The 15,873-nt window shown below is 38.4% G+C and overlaps 2 long non-coding RNA genes across 3 annotated transcripts in view; one reads left to right on the top strand and one right to left on the bottom strand.

Annotated features, from left to right (window-relative positions):
• Positions 1-1,956: 1,956 nt before the first annotated feature.
• LOC140621347 (uncharacterized) lies at positions 1,957-3,392 on the top strand. Its single transcript, XR_012021061.1, has 3 exons — positions 1,957-2,062; positions 2,173-2,419; positions 2,914-3,392. It is a non-coding gene; the product is annotated as an uncharacterized lncRNA (long non-coding RNA).
• Positions 3,393-7,893: 4,501 nt separating this feature from the next.
• Positions 7,894-15,873, bottom strand: part of LOC140621346 (uncharacterized) — a 45,553-nt gene continuing 37,573 nt past the window's right edge. For both annotated transcript variants that reach the window (XR_012021060.1, XR_012021059.1), the window contains one exon: positions 7,894-8,500. This is a non-coding gene — a long non-coding RNA (uncharacterized lncRNA). The remainder of the gene's footprint in view (positions 8,501-15,873) is intronic.

Below are 15,873 nucleotides of genomic sequence, written 5' to 3'. Positions count from 1 at the left end.
TCTTACATTAAGTAAAAAACTTCAATTTAACTGATAAAAGAAAGGAAACCAGTTAATGAGAGATGTCAACAGTTCATGTTTAGTTCAATAAAGTGCCGAGTCAGAGCTCATTGCTCTAATCAGTACTTCCAGTTCTACGAGGAACAGGAAACAACATGGGGCACACAGTTTTTCACAAAGTGTGTGTGTGTGAGTCTGTGTATGTGTGCTTATTTGAGGAGGAACATATGTGAATGCTTGTATTTAACATTTCCCAACTCTCATGTAATGCCCTCCTTAAAAAGCTGGAACTAGTTCCAATTTTTCCCTCCTTGAACTTTAGGGTCAGTATGCTTTATTGAAGGCAATTTAATGCCATGGGAAGAAAAAATTCACAATTCTGATCAATGAGGAATAGAGGGGGCCCTGAGGTAAATGCATGCAGCACAAACCAATGCTGAAAATGCTTCTTTTTTTCAAAAGATTGTGTTTGTTTGTTTGTTTGTTTGTTTGTTTGTTTGTTTATTGAGAGAGAGAGAGATTGAGAACAGGTGGGGGAGGGACAGAGGGAGAGGAAGAGAGAGTCTCAAGCAGACTCCATGCTGAGCACAGACCACAAGGTGGGGCTTGAACTCAAGACCGACCTTGAGATCACAACCTGGGCTGAAACCAACCAAGAATCAGACACTTAACCAACTGCATCAACCCACCACCTCTGAAAAACACTTCTTTAGAGTGCTGGCAGGAATCAGACAGATGCCAAGATGTGGGCACAGCTATGGAACCAACAATGGATATGGAAGCATCATCCATGGGCGGCAACCACTGGAGAGCCACATCTCCTCTAGGATGAGGGGACAGCAGAGAGAGAGGATACCAGCCACCCACAGAGACTTGTGACTGAGAGACAGTGGCCATTAGCCCAGGAATGCACCTGCTGCTGACCCGTGGCCTGAAGGAACACAAACACCCCAACCATTTTATCCCCAGTTTCCTCTGGGGCTTCATGGACCAAATCCCATGGAATGCCATAGACAAAGGGTTCCAGGGGGGGCCCTTCATAGAGGTCAGCTTCCTGGGGCTCTGAACATGATGGGAAAGAGTGGAAGTGGATCTGGACAGCCCCACACAGAATACCCAACACAGCATTACTCTCTTTTTTATCTAATGCCTCTAAAACTAGTTCATGATATATTATGTTTTAAAATACATTTTCCCCCACGTTTATGTTATAATTGTTTAACTTCAGTTTGTGTCTGCGAAGCCAAGGGATACCCAAATATCTGATTAGACACTCTTCCAGGTGTGTCCGTGAGGAAGTTTGAATTTGCTCTCAGACTGATGACAGCGGAGCTGGGAAATCAATCTCCTCCCACCCTTGGTGCTCTTGACTTCTCCTGAGGTTTTAGCTCGCAGACGAGACTGTGGGACTTCTCAGCCTCCATAATCATGTGAGCCAATGCTTTATAATTAATCTCTCTCCTCTCTCTCTTTCTATATATCTAGATAGAGAGATATACAGATAGATCTTGCTGGTCCTGTTCTAATATGGTATCGATGTATTTACTTAGGAGAAGGAAAATTGCTAAAAGTAAACTAAATAAGAGAATTGAGTCACTCAGTCATGACATAATTGTCCAGCATGCATCCTAAAGGACAAAGTATTCTAAATTGTTTAGGAATAAGAACTCTATAATGACTTGGTATCTGTGCTTACACAAAGTAGTTCATGGACATTTTAGCTTAATATATATATTATATTAATTATATATATTATATATATATAATTTAACCACAATCATGCTGTGTATTCATCATTTGCAGTCTTCACTTGCTCAGAATTTTCAGAGTTCCCTGCTGGCAGCCGAACTTCCATCTGGGAAACGTATGAGCCAGTCTATATCTCCCATGATGAGTTTCCAAGGAAGCATTATAATGAAAGAATGTGAGTTACTCATAATCAATGACTAAAGGAAGCAACGTTCTAAGGAGTCATGCACTGTCTTTGGCAAAGTGGGAAAGCATAAACTCACAGCAGGCACTCAACAAATGCCACGCTGAATGAATGAAGCCCTTTCTCACGGTAAAAGAGATAGGGATGGGGTCATTTTTGCTCAGTGAGTGGAGCTAAGGAAACAGAAGAGATCATCCGCCACATTATCTTAACATTCGTTCCATTCTTGTTCTTCACAGTTCACCTTCAGATCCAGGGGAATGCAGGGCATGGCCCCTCCAGAAACCCAGGCAAGATGCCCCCACAGATGATCTGTGGCCCAAGGCGAGATCCTTGGCTGATAGAAGAGCAAGTCTACTCCACATTCAAGAGTAGCTGTGGCTGAGATGAATCAGTGACACACTGGAGTCTGGGACCCCAGCCAGGGTTCTTCTTGGAGTTGTGAGCTCATTCAGCCTTTGAGAAGGGCCACCACTTATATACATGGTAAGGAGGAGACATCAGTTTCCTTTATGACCCCATCAGGTGGTACCGACACCCTTCTTCTATGTGTTTAAAATAATGGACCTTACGTCATGCCCTTGACAACGAAGATAAACATGTTAGGAATCCAAACATGATTCTAAATGCACATCCAGTGATGTGTGGCCCAGGTCCCAATAAGATTGAAGGATTCATTGCCCCAGCTCCCAGAGCCCTACTGCACGTGGCCCTCAGCTGTCAGCCCCTTTCCAAGTGGCCTCAGCTGAGGAGCTGCCTCACCCAGGAGGACATCCTCCTTCCAAGATGCCCTGCCTCCAGTGTTCACTTGATTTGGGATGCATAAGATTCAGGCTTGTTGCTCCAGCTCAGTACAGTTCTGAAAGGTCATCCCATCTTCTGATCTCCTGGGAGGGTTGGCCAAGGTTACCACTGACCCTGCATTGCATCTCAGCTCTGCCCCTTCCTAAATCCTGCTTCCCTCACTCTCCCTTCCACAGCTGTGGATCCAAAGACAGTCCCTGAAGAGTCCTGCATGCTAATCTCTGTCTCAGACTCTCAGTTCCCAGAGGACCCAACTTGCCGCAATTACCAACCCATTGGTTTACTCTTGCTCACTGCCCTTTTTTAAAAAATTAAAATGTAACACACATTTTGGATAGGGTACCCTACTTGGATGGGGTATGGTACCTAACTATCCAATTAAGTAATAATCTAGGTGTTGCTGTAAAGGTATTTTGTAGAAGTGATTAACACAATTAGTTGACTTTAAGTAAAGACTACCCTCAAGAATGTGGGTGGGCCTCACCCAATCAGTTGATGACCATACGAGGAGAAATTGATGTTTCCCCGGAGGAGAAAAAATTGTGCCTAAGAACTGCAACATCAACTCCTGCCTGAGTTTCAGTCTGCCAGCCTCCCCTGCAGATTTTGGACTTGCCAGCTCCACAGTCATGTGAGCCAAAACCTTAAAATAAATGTCTTGGTATATATATCCTTTTAGTTCTGTTTCTCTGGAAAACCTGACTTACATAGGTTTCCACCATGACTGGATTTTTTCTCTTTGTAGACTTGTCCTTTTTTGTATTTTATATATTTGGAGGTTATGTTATTAGTTACAAACAAATTTAAGATCATTTCATTTAAAGTTGCAATTTTTTTCAAGATTATATTTATTTGAGAGACAGGGCATGAACCCAGGGGAGGGGGAGATGGAGAAGGAGGAGCAGACTCATCGTGGAGCATGGAGCCCGATGCATGATCATCCCAGGACCCTGGGATCACGATCTGAGCCAAAGTCAGACACTTAACCAACTGAGCCACTCAGGTGCCCCAAGGTTGAAACTCTTTTTGCTCTGAAATGAACCACTTTTAGCTCTGACTTTGTAACTTTTGGTTTGCATAATATTTTTTCCCATCCTTTACTGGTTGATATATCTTATATATAAGATGTGTCTCTTATGAACAGGATGTTCAACTTTGCTTTATTTTATTATCTGGTCTGAGGAACTTAATATTTCAATTGAAATACTTAGTCTGTTTAAATATACTATAATTTAGGCTTAAATCTACCACTTTGCTATTTGTTTTCTATTTGCCCTGACTCTTCTATATTTCCTGTCCTTTCCTAAGATTTTTTGGATTTATGTAATAATTTATCATTATACTTCTTCTGTTAGCTTGTTAATTATACTAAAAAAATTGGAGGAGGCAGTATTTTCTTGGAGATTGATTACAACAGGTATTATTGACTTATTAAAGTGCTATTTTGGGGACATCTGGGCTCAGTGGTTGGACGTCTTGCCTCTAGGTCAGGTAGTGATCCCGGGGTCATGGGATTGAGTCCCACATCAGACTCCCCTCAGGGAGCCTGCTTCTCCCTCTGCCTATGTCTCTGTGTCTCTCATGAATGAATAAATAAAATCTTTTTTTTAAAAAAAAGTGCTATTTTTGTTGTCTATTTTAATTTTCTATTTTAGATCTCACAAAGTGATATTATTATTTATACAATTAGCATTCATCCAGATTTATGTGTATCCTTATCATTGCTCTTCATTATTTTTAATTCCTTTGTTTTGTTTCATTATACGTCATTTACTGTGATGAATGCACTACGTATGTTGCTTGTCCATCTGAAGATAGCCTTGCCAGGTAGTTCCCATTTCACAGTTTTGAGGGAATCAAGGCTGAGAATAAACAGCTTGATCACTGGGAGCATAAGCTTTGAAAGTCAGTAGACTCCACCACCTGTGGTCTTGAGTCATCTATCCCTGTAAGCTTCTCTTTATCTATCAAATGGCAGATACTAATAACAACAACGGCATCCACCTCATATTTCTAGTGTGAGCCTCTGATGAATTAAGGCACATTAAATGTTTAATGTCTGGCACATCGTATGTGCTCTACAAAGGTTGATCATGATGATGAGGAGCATCCTCTAATAGACACGTTGTGCACCATCACCGCTCCTGGGTTGTGCATCTCAGGGAAACTTGGCCCCCTTCAGCGCCTGGAGTGAAATGGCATTCAGCAATCCCTGAGAAAGATGTGACCATAGATCTGACTCAAGGGCGTCCAGGGTGACTATTCTGTATTGCCTTTATTCTCATAAAGCCCTTTTCCATTCTGAGATCTACAATCTGCCACGTTTTCTTCCAGGATTTTTATCAAGGCTGATTGTCAACATTTACATCTTTAATCCACCTGGTATTTACTTGAGGGTAATATATCAGAATACATATTTAAGTTTATCATATTAATGTCCTTATTCTGCTTCTGGAGTTTCTACTTCATTCCTTGTTCTAGTAGTCTGTGCCACCACCACCACCTGTTTTTAATTATATTAATATTAAACCATGTTTTTACATCTAGTACAACAAATATCACAAGTCAATCTTTTTCTATTTTGTTTCTGTTATCTTTTTTCAGCTCTACTCATGAATTTATTCTAGATGAATCTTAATTTTACTTGAACATGTTTCAATAAATCCCACTGGGAATTTAAATGCAATTACATTAACCCTATAAGTGAATGATTTTCATTTAATATATTCTTTTCTCATGTAGCTATCAGATTTTTTGGCTGCCTTCACCTTGTTTGCAAAATTCTTCATAAGTTCACTTAGGGTCTTCGTATTTTGTGTTACCATTGTAAAAGGGGAATTATTTCCATTAAATATTATACATAACTTTTTTCTGAATTTTAGAAAAGCCATTGTTGCTTATGAATTCCTTATGTGTCTAGCCACTTAATTTTAAAATTTGGGTGGGGGATCTTTCTAGACAGAGAATTATCATTCTCTAAAAATAATAAAAAGGTACATTTCTTCTCTTTCCAATGTTACATATCACACTATGTTGACTGAAATTTCTAGAACATTAGATGATAACAGTGGAGAAAACTTCCCTCCCTGGTTCTCGGTTTTAGTGGGGCATTTTATTTATTTATTTTTAAAACGTTTCTTTTTTAATTTATTTATTCATAGAGGCACACAGAGAGGCAGAGACACAGGCAGTGGGAGATGCAGGCACCATGCAGAGAGCCTGATGTGGGACTCCATCCAGGGTCTCCAGGATCACGCCCTAGGCTGCAGGCAGCACTAAACTGCTGTGCCACCAGGGCTGCCCTAGTGGGGCATTTTAATATCTCTATGGCAGGTATGGCTTTGGCTCTTAATTTCATGTATGTCCTCTATTAAGAGATAATGCTTACATTTCTGATTTTGCTGTTTCTTTTCTTCCTCTAACAAAAATGTCTAAACTAGTAATAGTAGTAGTAGTTCCAGCAGTTGCTAGTATATAATGAATACTCATCAATACTTAATACAGTAGATATTTAATACAGTCATCTCAAAATTTATAATGCAGGGTTGTATTATTCCCAGTTTAACAAAGAAATGGAAGTGTTAACTCATCTTGATCATGCATTTGCTAAGTGCATGGTTCAGCTTAGAACCCTGGTCTATAAGAGTTAAAGTGTGCCTTGAGGATTTTTTGTCATGCAGAGAGCTCATGGTCCCTATTCTGCATGTGCCCCCTCCTACATGGACTTCCCACCTGTCTCTGCTCAGCTCTGTGCCTCAGGAGGATAGCTTTTGTAAACTGTACTCCACTCCCTAGCCTCGTTTGCTGGCTGCCTTCTATTGGGTCTGGCCAACTAGGGTCACTGATACGACACTGGAAGATAAGGAGAAAGGTGATCATATTTCTTCCTTGACTCTCTCTCTCCCCACCCCAAAGTAAAAATTTTAGTAATAGTTGAGTCCACAGTAATAGCCCCTTTCCCATTGCTTAGCTGCCAGCACGACCTCTTCTCTTTCCCCCTCTGAATAAGGGGTAGCTTACCATGGGTGCTATCTCTAGGCGTCTCACCACCTTTGTATGTGTCCTTAGCTTTGCCAAGCTTGTTTCAAGCTGTCCCCTCACTAAAGTCTCTATCTAAAAAATCTGGTGGGGACCCTACTTATTCAGAGTTTCCACTTTTTCTAATTAAAAAATGTATCTTGTAAAACTCCAAGAAGTTAATTTAGGAGAAAAACCTAGATGACCTTGAGTTTAGCAATAACTTTTTAGGTCTATTTTTGAGTAATCCCTACACCCAACGTGGGGCTTGAACTCACAACTGAGGTCAAGAGTCTGATGCTTTACCAACTCAGCCAGCCAGATGCAATAACTTCTTAGATCTAAAAGCACAGTCAGTAAAAGAAAAAAATTAATATGTGGATTCCATTAAAATTAAAAACTTCTGTTTTGCAGATGACATTCTTCAAAAATGAACAAACAATCCTCTCTAAGGGAAAGTTTTTTCAAAGCACATGTTAGTAGAGGACTAGTATCCAAAATATACAAAGAACTCTTAAAAGTCAACAATAAGAAAACAAACAATTTAGAAATAAGCAGAAGAGCTGAACAGATACCTTACCAAATACTATATACAGATGGCAAATAAGTATATGAAAAGATGCTCTACGTGATTAGGGAATTGCAAATTAAAACAAGGAGCTACCTCTATTCACCTATTAGAATGCCAAAATGCAAAGCACTAACAACACCAGATGTGGGCTATGGAGCAAGAGAAACTCATATTCATTTCTGGTGTGAAAACAGAATCCTAGAGTGACTTTGAAAGTCAGTTTGGTGAGGCATCTGGGTGGCTCAGTTGGTTGAGTGTGTGCCTTTGGCTCATGATCTCAGGGGTCCTGGGATCAAGCCTTACATCAGGCTGCTTCTCCTTCTGCCCCTCCCCCTACTTATGTGCTTTCTCTCTGTGCTAAGTAAATAAATAAAATCTTTTTCAAAAAGACTCATTTTGGGGTTTTTTCTTACAAAATTAAATATGCCCTTACTATATATATGGCCTAATAATCATACTCCTTGGTATTTAGCAAAATGAGTTGAAAACCTATGTTCAGAGCAAAACCTGCACATGAATGTTTATTCATAACAGCAGCTTTATTTATAACTGCAAAAAAAATGAACTGTAAACCATGAAAAGACATAGAAGAACCTTAAATTCATGTTGATAAGTAAAAAACACCAATTTGAAAAGCTACATACTATATGATTCCTGCTGTAGGGAAGGAAAAATAATTTTCCCTCTACTCTTCTGAGTTCTTAGCTGAGACTCCTGCAGTAAAAGACAGATTAACAAGAAAAGAACAAAAATAAGTCTATTAACATTTCTGTCTCGTGTGCACCTGGGAGATACACAGGGAAAAATGGGCCCTCAGGAGACTTGATGCCGGGGCAAGGGGTGGGGGGTCTGAAAGTTCAGAACAGAGTGTGTCTGGGTGCAATGCCCACTTCTAAGCTCGTCTTCGGTGACGAGAGTCCCTCATCCCTGATGAAGGCACTCCCGGAGGGGATTGATGACAGTTGAGGTCTTTTTGCAGGATCTGACTTAAGGCAGATGATGGAGATCAGAATCTCTCCTGCACCTGCTGTTTTCAGATGTCTTCAGCTCAAAGTAATCAGTGTACCAAAGCAGCATATGTTAGAGTGGCATGTCCTGAAGTCCCTCAGTCACATTTTTGGGGCATCATATTCTGCTTCCCTTTACTATGAGATGACATTCTGGAAAATTCAAAGCTGTGGAGATAATAAAAGGATCAGAGACTTGGGAGGAGGGAAAGGTGAATACATGAAACACAGGGAGTTTTAGGACCGTGAAATCTGTAGGATGCTGTAATGGTGAATATGGGGCAATATATAGTTGTCCAAACCCACAGAAGGTACAACACCAGGAGTGAATCCTAATGTAAACTATGGACTGGAGTTAGTAACAGCGTATCAAGAGGCGCTCATCACTTAGAACGAATGAACGCCCCTAATGTAAGATGTTAATAGTAGAGAAGACTGCAGGAAGAGAAAGGATATGGAATCTCTCTGTACTTTCCACTCATTTTGGGGGGAGCACACCTAAAACTGCTCTAAAAAATAAAGTCTATTTTTTTTTAAATTTTTATTTATTTATGATAGAGAGAGAGAGAGAGGCAGAGACACAGGCAGAGGGAGAAGCAGGCTCCATGCACCGGGAGCCCGACGTGGGATTCGATCCTAGGTCTCCAGGATCGCGCCCTGGGCCAAAGGCAGGCGCCAAACCGCTGCGCCACCCAGGGATCCCTAAAGTCTATTAATTTTTTAAATGCATCCTCATTTTGAATGCATTTTCAGTAGAGATAATTGTGTAGCTTTTCCCTTCAACTGTAGACATGATATATTAAATTGATAGATTTCCTAGTGCAGTGTTGTTCTTACATTCCTGGAATAATTCTATTTGATCGTGTGGTATGTTCTCGTTTTTATTTAGCACTGAAATTGATTTGTTAGGATTTCATTTAGAATTCTTGCACCTACATTCATAAGTGAGAGTGTCTCATCTGCTATTTTTTTTTTAAGTTGAGCGGGTTTGGTGCTTTCTCAAGCATTGGTATCAAGTTAATATAACTTCATGAAAATAAATTGAGATTTAAATATAACTATAGATTAGGCATATGTGCTATATTATATACAGTAGAAAGTATTTTGTATAAAGCCACTTGACCTTGAAATCTTGAAGTGATTTAAAAATCTCTGAAAAAGACTTTTAGAAGCATGCATAGTCATTGGACTATTCAGGTTTCCTGCTTCTTTTCAAGTAAAGTTTTATAATTTACAGTTGGCCAGAAAAATGTGCTTTTCATAAAAATATCAAATTTATTTATAGAACATGTATTTTAAGGTTATCCTTATTTGTTTAGTTTTCTCTGAATCTGTACTCATATTTTTTTACTCCCACATTTGCGTATCTTTATTTGAATCCAATTCGTTTAATCAAAATAGTAAAAATTAAAAATGAATGCATGTCTGTTGTTGAGTTTCTCTTATTTATATAGCTAGCTTTCAGATTTATTAATCTATCAACTCAATAGCTTTCCCCTTTCCTGCTACGAGGGGAGGAAGGTCTCCTCCATTCTAGGTTCTCCAGCTGGGGTCTGTGAATTAGACTAGGCACAAGCAAATGAACAGGGGAGTGGGTAGTCAGTAACCCAAAGGTTAGATCTACAGAAAATGGGTTTGGGAACTTTTGGTCAGGGAGGCAATTTGTGGGAAGGTGACCATGAAAAGTATGGTAAACAGGAGTTGCTTAGGCGCACCTGGGTGGTTCAGTGATTGGAAGTCTGTCTTTGGCTCAGGTCGTGATCCAGGGATGGAGTCCCACCTTGGGCTCCTCATGGGGAGCCTGCTTTTCCCTCTGCCTGTGTCTCTGCCTCTCTCTGTGTGTCTCTCATGAATAAATAAAATCTTTTTAAAAAAAAAGAGTTGCTTAGTAAGATTTGTTCTGCACATTTAAATTGATGCCTTCTTTGTTCTTAAGTGTCCCTCTCTTCCAGGTACAGGAGAAGACACATCTCTACTAATGAAGATTTCCTTTGCAGAAGACAAACCTGTACCCTGTTTTCAGAGCTTTTCCTGTGTCTGCTTGTTCTCAGTGGCCTTCAGTTCAAAATAATCTCTATGCCAAAGATATATTTGGGGGTGGCATATTTTGGTACCCCTCACTGATAATTTTTTAATGAGATATGATTGACATACAACATCATATTAGTCTTAGGTATACAACATAATGATTTGATATACTGGCATATATACAAGTGAAATCATACTGTATTTGTCTTTCTCTGTCTGACTTACTTCAGTTAGCAGGATGCCCTCAAGGTCCATCCATGTTGTTGCAAATGTCAGGATTTACTTCTTTTTTTGTGACCAAATAGCATTCCAGTGTGTGTGTGAGTGTGTGTGTGTGTGTCTGTGTAGTTTTCTTTATCCATTAAGGATACAAGTCCCTTATAAGGTATATTATTTGCAAAATTTTTCTCCCATTCTGTGGAAGTTTTTTTCCCCACTGTCTTGATGGCATGCTTTGAAGCACAAAAGTGTTTCATTTTGATGATGCTAAGTTTATCTATTTCTGTTGTTGTTGCTTTTGCTTTTGGTGTCCTGTCTAAGCAATCACCAAATCCAAAGTCACAAAGATTTACACTTAGGTTTTCTTCTGAGGGTTTGATAGTGTTAGCTCCTCTATTTTGGTGTAGATCCACATTGACTATTTTTTTGCATATAACATGTGAGAGGGCTTGAACTCTACTTTTTTTCATGTGGACATCTACTTGTCCTGGAACCATTTGTTAAAAAGACTATTCTTTCCTCCATTGAATTGTCTTGGCACATAATTTTAACTATAGTTTGTCAGGGTTATTTATAAATGGTTTATAGTTAGAACTTTCATTTTCTAGTGAGCTAATGTTTGAAAAGTTTGCTTTTTATTCCCAAATGATTGAATTCTTTTAAATGTTTTACCAGTATTAATTTTTATCACATTGTGGTGAAAGGCTGTTATAGACAAATAAAATTTTATTAAAATCTTATAAACTATATGAGATACGTGTTTCAGTTAATATTTTTCAAAAACTTAGAAGAGTATATTGAATCCAATGTGGGAAACAAAGTCAAAAGAAAAAAATTAAAATTCCTTACTACCTACAGCCCATTGACAAGTCCTTGAAATAAGCAGAGCAACCTTCCTCTAGGATCTCAGCTGTGTCAATATTGACACTTTACTAAGGGCAAAAGATAATTTTAGCTTAACATTGTCCTGACCCCCCAAATCTTATAAGTTTGCTTTAACATAGAAAAATTCCTTTGGAAACTTCTTTTATCTCTACCCCCTAAGATCTATGTTAGTGATCATCCTCCAAGAGTATGCTCCATTGATATACATCTGAAGGGTCTCATGGCTAAGGTTTTATTAGACAATAATAATTGGCCTTTTCCTAACAATAGTCAACCCCCGCGAGATCCTGGAAACCTTGCTTCCAAAATTCCTTAGGGACTTACGCTATCCCTGATCCCCTCCAAACTTGAAAGTATATAATCATCTCACACAACTGCAGTGCACCTCTTTCTACCCATGTGGCCTATGTCCATGTGCTTTAATAAAACCTCCTTTTTTTTGCACCAAAGATGTCTCAAGAACATTTCCACATCAAAATCTTTGTAAGGTAAAATATTTAATATCTATTAATTAGAATCTTATTAATTACATTATTTAAATCCTCTACAACCTTTTATTTTGGTCTTGATTCATGAATATTGAGGATAACATGCTTCAAGTTCTCTGATTTCTTGTATTTCCAAATGCTTGTATGTTATTTATTGTAGAGATACACTTTTAATGCATTACATTTCATGACAATTTTATCTTCATTGTGATTTTTCCCTTGTGCATATAAAATGATCATCTTTGCAATATTCTATGCTTCTTCACCTTGGATTCTCCATTGTTATGCTTTCTTTGGTTTGTGTTTATTTGATATAACTTTTCACATACTTTAACTTTCAATTCTCTTGATTATTTTCTTATTGCATTAATCTTTTACTTCTAATAAGAAATATTAACATTGTTTATCAAATTCATCCATTTAAATTTATTTTTGTACATGATATATATTGTCATACCTGAAATTAATGATGATGATTAATAATAATAAGTAATAACCAGCAGCAGTTCAAGCATTGCTTGAACATTGTGAACCAGACACTAAGTACTTTTCAGCATTATTTAATTTATCCCTCAAATTAACCTTTGAATTAGGTTTAAAGTAACCCACCTTATAAGTGCAGAAATCAGCTTTAGGAAGTTGATGTTTTGTATCCTTGTTTCTTTGGCTTGCTCTTTTCTTGTTTTCTTTTTTTAAAGAATTGACTATTTTTAATGTTTCTTACTTCTAATAATTAAAAAGATGTACACATGTATTTTTAATTATCTAATAAGCTTCTTTGAATCTTAGGACATGCACTTGAAACAATATTTCATTACTATTGCCAAAGAAAGACAGTTTTTATTGATACTTCTTGATGTAAAAGTAGAAAATTAGCAACTTTGTATTTCCTTGCTCTTTTCCTACATCTAATTCTTAATTTTGGTTGCCAATAATTTGGAACTTAAAGGTGTGTGAGAGAGAGAGGGAGAGAGAGAAAAAGACTCCTTTCACTTTTATGAAAATTTAAAAAATATATGCACCCTGTGTTCAATTTTTTTCAATAATTATTACAATTTAAAAAATCCGAATGTTCTCTAATATATCTGCCATAATTTCCACATTCTCAAGTTTTTGCTTTGCTTTGATGCAATACATATTCAGTGTGTGGGGGGGTGTTTTCTCATGTTTTGTTGTTTATAAAGGGCACGGAAATGAACTGCATTCTAAAGCCTTGACTATTTGTTTTTGCTTTTACAGATGAAGAAAAACTTGTTTAGTCTAGATTCGTGGTTACAACCTTTCCCCTTTAAATCTCTGTAAATGGCACTCTTGTTTATATCTGATATTCATTACCATGGAAAAGTCTGAGACAAAGATTATTTTTCTTTATTTTAGGTAAATTGACTTTTTCTGCCTGAATACTTGGAGGATGTACTTTTTACTGAGATTTGTATGAATGTCACAAAATTGCATCTGGATGTTACTCTATTTATTCTGAAAATAGATAAAGCATTTTGATTAACAAACTTAAATTATTCAGATGAAAAGCATGCTATTTTATTTTAGCTTTGATGGTTACTTCTGTTCTATTTGCTACATTGAAACACACACCCACACCCATACACAGAGTTGATTTTATCAGTCTTATATTGTATCTGGGTTTTGAATGTTTCCTCCCTCCAAGATTATGTTCTATTTGAGCATTTACATGGTTTCAGTGTTACCTTTAGATCACTGATCATTTGGGGTTTCTTCTTATGTGAAATATAAATCCAATTTTACATTCTCATCAATGAATCTAGTGTTTGAATGCCATTTACGAGAAAATTCATAATTTTCCCAATGATTTAAGATGCAGCTTTTATAACATACAAATGTTCCATATTTTCTAGACTTTATACTCTGTTCCATTGGTCTGTCCACTCGTGAAACGTTTCCACATTGCTTTAATTGCAGAAGCTTAGTTAGTGGAATATTATAATACTTCAAGGGTGAAGACCCCTTTAGTTTCTTTTCAGAGAGTCCTTGGCTATTTTTCCATATTTTTAAAGAATCCATATGCACTTTAGAATCATATATCTAGCCCAAGGGAAAAATAAGCCAAGCTCGTTAGTATTTTTATTTTGATTGCATTCAGTTTTTACATCAATTCAGAAGAATGGACAGGTTTATAATGTTGTTTTGTTGTATCCCTGAACAAGGAGTATCTTCCTTATTATTCAAATCTGTTATATGTTTTTCAGGAGTGTCTTATACTCTTCCTCACTTTGTTTTTAACCGATTTCTTGTAACATTTAAGTATTTTTCTTTTCTTTCTTTCTTTTTTTCCCCCCTTGAATGTGGAATCTGCTTCTTCATTTGTCTTCTAATTTTTTAGGGTGATCAAAGTGCTTCGTGATGAGTAATATTCTTTTCTTTCTATAACGTAAGCCTTTTGCTACACTTCTTTCCTTCCCCCTTGGGCCTTCCTTCTGCCTCCTTCATCCCCGGAAGACTCTCAAGTCCAGTCTGATGGAGTTTTAAGCCTCCTCTTTTTAATCCCACACTAGCCAGTGCTCTGATCCCCGAGGTCTCAGACTTGTTCTCAACACCTCCCTACTCAAGAGGGGCCCCTCTTCTCCTGTGAGCACCTTCTCATTCCACCACTGTGATTGGGAACATATTGGACATACTATCCCCAAATATGGCACATTGACATGTTGCATATTTTAAACTGAAGGAGTTTGAGAAACACGCAGAAACAGGATGGTCACTCTGACCTTCAACCCCTCTCACCCCTCTTCTCTGAAACAGTTCATAGAGGCCTCACATAAGAGGTGCCCTCTGTGTACCTAGAAGGTACCCAGAGAAAAGGAGCATCATTATCTCCAAAAACAAAAGGACACCTGTTTGCTGCACTTACCCCATTCTCCTGAACCTGTCATATTCCTCCATGACTGTCCTGTCTTCCTCAGACCCAAGATAAAAATATATGGCTGTTTCCTCGACTTTTCATTTCTTTTGAAGGCTGCTCCATCATTTCAAACTTTATTAAAGAAATGTGTATACTTTTCTCTTGTTAAGCTGTCTCTGTCCGTTTAATTTTCTGACGCAGTCAGGCACCCTAAGAGGGTGAGGAAAATGTTTTCCTCCTCCGCCGCTGTTACACCGCAATCTTTCTCTGACATTCAACCTTTGCTTCTCTCTGCTGCAGCCTGAATTCTGAGCCTGGCTCTGCTGCTCAGAATGCTCTCCCCAATTACATTTGTAGTTTATATTATTCGTTTTCTCCTTGTTTTGTTGTAGGTAAGGATTACAGGTGACTCTCATAATCCTCGTTGTCCTGTGTGCTCTTTGAAGGATACGTGGAGAGATTCAGATTTAGGTAGCTGCTGTTTTGAGCCTGTGTTTGTTTGTTTGTTTGTTATGTTTTAGTCACAGAGAGAGAGAGGCAGAGACACAGGCAGAGGGAGAAGCAGGCTCCATGCACCGGGAGCCTGACGTAGGATTCGATCCTGGGTCTCCAGGATCGCGCCCTGGGCCAAAGGCAGGCGCCAAACCGCTGCGCCACCCAGGGATCCCTGAGCCTGTGTTTGTGTGTGTGTGTGTGTGTGTGTGTGTGTGTCTTTTGGGGTGGGGAGTGCTGCCTTCTGCTTTTTAATTTGGAAGAGCATACCATAAATGCTGGCTTTTGTTTATGATAGTGGTACAATTAAGTAACTACTATATCAACATTGAATAAAGGGAAACCAATAAATCTCAAATACTTTTCTCAACAATTAGGTTAGAAATTAGAGATTAATTTTCTGCAACCCATTGTTTTGTTTTTATTTCTTTTTAAGATTTTATGGGGAGGCAGAGTGAGAGTGAGAGAGTATCTCAAGCAGACCCCCCTGCTGAGCATGGAGCCTGATGTAGGGCTCTATCTCACCACCCTGAGATCATGACATGATCCAAAAT

The sequence above is a fragment of the Canis lupus genome, chromosome 30 (assembly GCF_048164855.1).
Source record: "Canis lupus baileyi chromosome 30, mCanLup2.hap1, whole genome shotgun sequence".
Classification (NCBI taxonomy): Eukaryota; Metazoa; Chordata; class Mammalia; order Carnivora; family Canidae; genus Canis; species Canis lupus.
This window is presented reverse-complemented; position numbering and strand designations above follow the sequence as displayed.